General features: G+C 46.6%; 1 non-coding gene across 1 annotated transcript; it reads right to left on the minus strand.

Annotated features, from left to right (window-relative positions):
- Positions 1-4396: 4396 nt before the first annotated feature.
- Positions 4397-4511, minus strand: LOC134938669 (U5 spliceosomal RNA). The gene has a single exon (XR_010181183.1). It is a non-coding gene; the product is annotated as a U5 spliceosomal RNA (small nuclear RNA).
- Positions 4512-7743: the final 3232 nt, after the last annotated feature.

Here is a 7743-nt window from a genome sequence, read left to right on the forward strand (position 1 = left end):
CCACACTATTTGTGGTACCGAAGCCGGACGGCTCGGTAAGACCTATTCTAAATCTGAAATCTTTGAACCTGTACATACAAAAATTCAAGTTCAAGATGGAGTCACTCAGAGCAGTGATAGCGAATCTGGAAGAAGGGGACTTTATGGTGTCCCTGGACATCAAGGATGCTTACCTGCATGTCCCAATTTGCCCTTCACATCAAGGGTACCTCAGGTTCGTGGTGCAAAACTGTCATTATCAGTTTCAGACGCTGCCGTTTGGATTGTCCACGGCACCTCGGGTCTTTACCAAGGTAATGGCCGAAATGATGTTTCTTCTGCGAAGAAAAGGCGTATTAATTATCCCTTACTTGGACGATCTCCTGATAAGGGCAAGGTCCAGAGAACAGCTGGAGGACGTAGTAGCACTAACCCAAGTAGTGCTGCAACAGCACGGGTGGATTCTGAATTTTCCAAAAATAGGATTTTGGTACTTACCAGGTAAATCCTTTTCTTTGAATCCATAGGGGGCACTGGAGTACTCTTGGGATATGGACGGCGTAGCAGAAACAAAGGCACTGAATATTTAAATTTAGAACTCTCCACCCCTCCATATCCCAGAGTACCTCAGTGTACGACCTCAGTGTTTTTACTGAGCGAACTACTATAGAGAGGTTGACAATGGAGAATTCCTATAACATAACGGACAACAACAAAGTTGACCCATAACGTTACTGTCAACTAAACAGTTGACACCATAACCGATAGACCTTTATAATTTGAACCAATCGGTGAAAATGTGTTACCATAAGCTCCTTTGAGCTTAATACAAACCAGGTAAAATGTGTTACCCTAAGCTCCTGTGAGCTTAACACAACCCAGGTAAAACTGCTCTGGGTGGGCGTCCAGTGCCCCCTATGGATTCAAAGAAAAGGAGTTACCTGGTAAGTACCAAAATCCTATTTTCTTTTTCATCCACTAGGGGTCACTGGAGTACTCTTGGGACGTACCAAAGCTTCCCTTGTGGGCGGGAGAGCTGTTTGACACTTGTAACAGTAGGCAGCCAAAGCTAGATGCTGATGCCGCAACCGTTTAATAACGTGTAAACGCGCACAAACGTGTGCACTGAAGGCTATGTAGCCGCGTCGTAGACGCTCCACGACCAGCTGGTCCTGACATTCCCACAGAACCTGTGGAATGAGCTATTACTGACGAAGGCGACTGTAACTTAGCCTTCAAGTAAGCCTGACTTGTAGTCATTTTGATCCAACTGGATAATGTCTGCTGAGAAAACTGGCTAACCCCAGTTGGCCGCATTATAGAGAACAAACAACGTATCCGTATTACGTACTGTAGACGTTCGGGACATATAGACACGTAATGCGTGTACCACATTCAGAATTCTAGAATGTGCTGTCAACACAGGAACCACTATTGGTTTATTGATGTGAAGAATAAGAAATCGGAATTCGTCCGAAGTTCTGCTTTGACATGAGAAAACTCAAATACGGTGGCTTGGAATACAAGGCACCCAAATATGAAAACAAAACCCTTGCCGAAGCTAAGGCTAGAAGAAAACGTTTTCCAAGTGAGAAACTTAATCCCCATTTGTTGTAAGGGTTCAAAATATGAAAACTGTAAGATCTGAACCCAGCCTCAAGTCGCATGGCGCTGTAGGTGGGATAAATGGAGGCTGCATTTGATGACACCTTGTAGAAAAGGTGTGTACCGACGCAATAGAGTCAAACGTCTTTGAAAATAACTTGACCACACAGATACCTGCACCCTCAGTGCAGATAAACTCAGTTCTCCATCTCACCCCGTCTGTAAAATAACAGAATACGGGTAACTTGAAAGATGATGTCGGAAACTTCCGAGCTTCACACCCACCTATATAGGCACACCAAATTTTGTAATAATGAGCTGCCGTAAGCGGCTTCCTAGCTCGTAACATGGTTGGTATAACCGATACTGTAATGCCCTATTTCTTTTCTTAAGAGGGCGGTCTGAACCCCCACCCCGTCAACCGCAGCCGCGGTACATAGGTAAATAGGGGTAAAAGAACGGTCCCTGTTGTAACAGGTTGGACGTATTATGAGCGGACCAAGATCGTGTGCGAGTATTCCTTGGAGATTCGAGAAGCAAGCTCTCCGAAACCCATGAGATATCACTAGTATGACTGTGACGAACTGTCTTATGATCCGTTTTAGCAACGGAGAGAGCAGCGGAAAATGGTGGTGGAGCCAGATACATGTAATTGTGGCGAGATGCCCTCATGTATACCTGAGGGTAACCCCACCTGTGGATTCACATATGAAACACCTCTGGATTTAATGCCCAGTTTTCAGGATATAAATCCCGACGGGTGAGATCATCTGTCTAACAGATGTCCACTAGCGGAATGAACCCCGTCGACAACATCACATAATGGTGTTCTGGGCAATTGAGGATTCGAGCTACCTGCCGCATTGCCATGCGGCTTCTTGGTCCTCCCTGTTGTTGTGTATGCAACTCCCGTTGCGTTGTCTGACTGCACTTGGTCAGACTGAAAGCGAAGCATGTAGTGCATTGTAAATTGCACGGAGTTCCAGGACATTTATCGACAGCAATCTGTCGTGATCCGCTTTAGAACCCCTGTCGCTGACCTATTTTAACTACAACTCCTGAACCTCTGAGACTCTCGTCCAGAGTATATACACCCTCGCCCCCCTGTGGGAAACGCGAGTGAAGCCCGGCGAACTAAAGCGCTTTGAAAACACATCATTATTCCTAACAGTCGAATACACCAATGTACCGCTAGTGTGCGTGGCTTTTGCACTAATTACTAGATGGTATATTTGTTCTTGCTGGTGTAGTAGGTAAATGTCTTTAATTTACCGTATTTATAATCTTACCTAGGAATTGACGTCGTTCAGACGGAATCAGATGCGATTGTTTTTGAACTTGACCTGCCACCGTAGTATACATTAGTAGCGCAAGTAAGAGGAACCTCTGTTGAGACAGAGTTCTTATGAGCAGATCGTCTAAGTATGGAACGATTGTCACTGGCAGGGCTCTGAGATGAGCTATCATCACCAACATCACTTTGGTGAATACCCGAGGCGTTGACAAGAAGCCAAACGGTAGAACCTGAAATGGTTAATGGTTGTGGCGTTTTGCAAACGCTAGAACCTGTGATGACCAAACCGGAATGGGTAAATACGCATTGTGAAGATCAAGTGCAATTATGCAATTTTGTGGCTCCAAATATGCAAATACTAACCGCAGAAAATCCATTTTCAAACTGCAGTAAGTGACTTGCTGATTGAGACTGCGACGGAGCTGTCTGGTTTTGTTACCCCAAACAGAGGGGAATAAGTAACCCTGACTCTGTTGGTGTACTATGCCTGGAAATAAAAACAGCTGAAACCAGCAGAGACTAAATGGCAACCTGCCAAACCGTTCGACAGAGGCAGTCTTATCCTTTAATCTGTAACTAGCGGAGACATCCATGAGTTGATGTCTGGAAACCCCGCAAATGTAACGTGTAAAGACGCGCTTCCACAATTGGAAATGGCCTAATAGGTCGTCAAGCCACTGACTTGTTGACTGTAGCGTCCTGTCGTTACAAGGCGTGACTGTTTTTGTACCACCGCCTTGAAAAAACTGAAGTCTAAAGGGATTAAACGCCGGCACAAGTATCTCCGTTTTGATACTGGATGCGGTAATGGCTGAATATCAAATTTAGGACCAAACAAGCTCTGGCCTTGTGCTGAAACTAGCGACGATGAAAAGTGAGAATCGAAGTAACCGGCGTTAGCAGAAGCTTTACAGATATACTCTGCAGCTTCTCATTAACAGTGATCATCATTGTTTCCATACATAGAGTCTAGTGACCCAAATGTATATTGGGTCTTTATAATGTTTGACACAGACGAATTCACCAATGGCGGATCGCGTCATTTAGATGTGGAAACGATTAAATAGTGGTTAGAGTCTACTCAGTCTCTGTAAAAATGGAGACATTGACTCACTGGGTTTTAGCAATGTATGGTTGTCAAAAACCCCGCACTATCTGAGTGCTGGTCTAATGTACCCTTCTCACTCGTAGTTATCGCTGTGAGATTTGACATAGAATCGTGCATTAAATTATAAGACCAGTTAAATAAACACCCTGGTACCCAAAGGGAAATTGGCCCTTTGGAAAGACTGTCCTTCGTTAGAGCTGGCGGAGTAACTTCCGAGACTCCGATGTTACCGCTCCTTTAATTTGAATTGCCAATGCTTAACATAGGATCTTTAAAATTATTTTTAGTCTGCGCTAGAGCCTTACTCGCTATGCAGACAGACACCACAATAGGCAACGGACAGACACTTGCACGACTTATTGAAGTTATTATGTGTCATATATATATTTTTATTGCTGAAAAGCATATTAAGCCCAGCCGTAGGCAGGCATCAAAAAATTATATGAAACTCATGGTTGTTCCTCTCCACGGAAATCTTTAGTAAAAGGCGAAAGATTTATTCGATCTGAAGACAAACCAGAGTATTCTTTATGTGAAAAGCAGTTCACATGGGCAGCTTATGTGAAACCCGAACCAAATTCCCACTAACACCCCTGCGCCTCTGGTGGCTTAGAGATGTATGGCAGGAATGTTCCAGAATTACACACTGGAAAACAGGAAGCCTGGTTAAAATGGCCCCTTTGCCATGCTGACCCTGATAATCACAGAACAAGTTACAATTGTTTCCGTGTTAATATAGCCTATTATACAGTGATAATCACAGGCAGGGTACAACACATGCTCTATGAATATAATTACAGACATTAATATAGGCTCAATAGCCTATTATACAGCAATAATATAGGCTCACTAGCCTATTATACAGTGATAACAGACATTAATATATAGGCTGAATAACCTATTATACAGTGATAATCACAAACATTAATATAGGCTCAATAGCCTATTATACAGTGATAATCACAGACAGAAATATAGGCTCAATAGCCTATTATACAGTGAAACTCACAGGACAGGTAACAATACATTATAAATACCTGTCACATATATATAGCTGCATATACACTGTGCTGCTGTTCATATAGGTATTTTACATACCCTTGCCGCTGTGATCCGCCAGATTCCACCGCCCCTCTTCCCCCCTGTAACGCTGTGTCTCTGCGGGAAGCCCGGGTAGACTTGCAGGGAGGCCTTCTTGCAGCCTCTTAGCGCTGGCACTGATCTGCGGGTAGATGGTGCTGGGTGGCCGGACGGAGCGGCGGCCCGGTTATCACAGTCTTAGTGCTGAGAACTGAGGGAGCGTCTGCGGCCGTATGGCGCTGGGCGGCCGGACGGAGTGGCTGGGACGGGCGGACGTAGCGCTGTATGGAGCTTGCAGACGTAGCGGGCGGATGAGCGGCATATTAAAACCAACATAGCGGGGCGGCAGCCTGCGCTGACCGCCCCGTTCCCCAGCCTACCTTGCTTGTATCCCTGATCATGGCTGCGACGGGGCTTCTTATGTGTAAGCTCCGTCCAGCTCTCCAGTGATCTTAGTCATGGCTGCGACAGGCTTCTTATGTGTAAGCTCCGTCCAGCTCTCCAGTCATGGCTGCGACGGGGCTTCTGTGTGTAAGCTCCGTCCAGCTCTTCAGTCATCCAGTCATGGCTGCGACGGGGCTTCTATGTGTAAGCTCCGTCCAGCTCTTCAGTCATCCAGTCATGGCTGCGACGGGGCTTCTATGTATAAGCTCCGTCCAGCTGTTGCAGGAGCAGTGCTGCCTGTGGCTGTGAGGGTGCTCTTTGTGAGGACCGACACGCCATGCGCTGCCCGTGCAGCGGCACCATCCCGGACCCATGTTTTTCCTGAAACTGGGAAGGGATGTGCTTTTGAAAAAAGTAAAAAATAAAAAGTAAAAATGAAAAATTAATAAAATCTTCCACAAAGTGTGGGAACTCCCACAAGCCGATGTTAGTGCTTTGAGCACAGAAAAAACACTGAGGTCGTACACTGAGGTACTCTGGGATATGGAGGGGTGGAGAGTTCTAAATTTAAATATTCAGTGCCTTTGTTTCTGCTACGCCGTCCATATCCCAAGAGTACTCCAGTGACCCCTAGTGGATGAAAAAGAAATCTCAATTGACCCCGACGACACGTCTGCTGTTCCTGGGAATGATTCTGGACACGGTTCAGAAAAAGGTGTTTCTTCCGGAGGAGAAAGCCAGGGAGTTATCCGAACTTGTCAGGAACCTCCTAAAACCAGGAAAAGTGTCTGTGCATCAATGCACAAGAGTCCTGGGAAAAATGGTGGCTTCTTACGAAGCGATTCCATTCGGCAGATTCCACGCACAAACTTTTCAGTGGGATCTGCTGGACAAATGGTCCGGATCGCATCTGCAGATGCATCAGCGGATAACTTTGTCTCCACGGACAAGGGTGTCTCTTCTGTGGTGGTTGCAGAGTGCTCATCTGTTAGAGGGCCGCAGATTCGGCATACAGGACTGGGTCCTGGTGACCACGGATGCCAGTCTGAGAGGCTGGGGAGCGGTCACACAGGGAAGAAACTTCCAGGGAGTGTGGTCAAGCCTGGAGATGTCTCTTCACATAAATATACTGGAGCTAAGAGCGATTTACAATGCTCTAAGCCTGGCAAAACCCCTGCTTCAGGGTCAGCCGGTGTTGATCCAGTCGGACAACATCACGGCAGTCGCCCACGTAAACAGACAGGGCGGCACAAGAAGCAGGAGGGCAATGGCAGAAGCTGCAAGGATTCTTCGCTGGGCGGAAGATCATGTGATAGCACTGTCAGCAGTGTTCATTCCGGGAGTGGACAACTGGGAAGCGGACTTCCTCAGCAGACACGATCTACACCCGGGAGAGTGGGGACTTCATCCAGAAGTCTTCCACATGATTGTGAACCGTTGGGAAAAACCAAAAGGTGGATATGATGGCGTCCCGCCTCAACAAAAAACTGGACAGGTATTGCGCCAGGTCAAGAGACCCTCAGGCAATAGCTGTGGACGCTCTGGTAACACCGTAGGTGTTCCAGTCAGTGTATGTTTCCTCCTCTGCCTCTCATACCAAAAGTACTGAGAATTATACGGCAAAGGGGAGTAAGAACGATACTCGTGGCTCCGGATTGGCCAAGAAGAACTTGGTACCCGGAACTTCAGGAGATGCTCACGGAAGATCCGTGGCCTCTACCTCTAAGACGGGACCTGCTTCAGCAGGGACCGTGTCTATTCCAAGACTTACCGCGGCTGCGTTTGACGGCATGGCGGTTGAACGCCGAATTCTAAGGGAAAAAGGCATTCCGGAAGAGGTCATCCCTACCCTGGTAAAAGCCAGGAAGGAGGTGACTGCACAACATCATCACCGCATTTGGAGAAAATATGTTGCGTGGTGTGAGGCCAGGAAGGCCCCGACGGAGGAATTTCAACTGGGTCGATTCCTACATTTCCTGCAAACAGGATTGTCTATGGGCCTCAAATTAGGGTCCATTAAGGTTCAAATTTCGGCCCTGTCGATTTTCTTCCAGAAAGAATTGGCTTCAGTTCCTGAAGTCCAGACTTTTGTAAAAGGAGTACTACATATACAGCCCCCGGTTGTGCCCCCAGTGGCTCCGTGGGATCTTAATGTAGTTTTGGATTTTCTCAAATCCCATTGGTTTGAGCCACTCAAATCGGTGGATTTGAAATATCTTACATGGAAAGTAACCATGCTACTGGCCCTGGCTTCAGCCAGGAGAGTGTCAGAATTGGCGGCTTTATCGTATAA

This window comes from Pseudophryne corroboree, chromosome 6 (assembly GCF_028390025.1).
Source record: "Pseudophryne corroboree isolate aPseCor3 chromosome 6, aPseCor3.hap2, whole genome shotgun sequence".
Lineage (NCBI taxonomy): Eukaryota > Metazoa > Chordata > Amphibia > Anura > Myobatrachidae > Pseudophryne > Pseudophryne corroboree.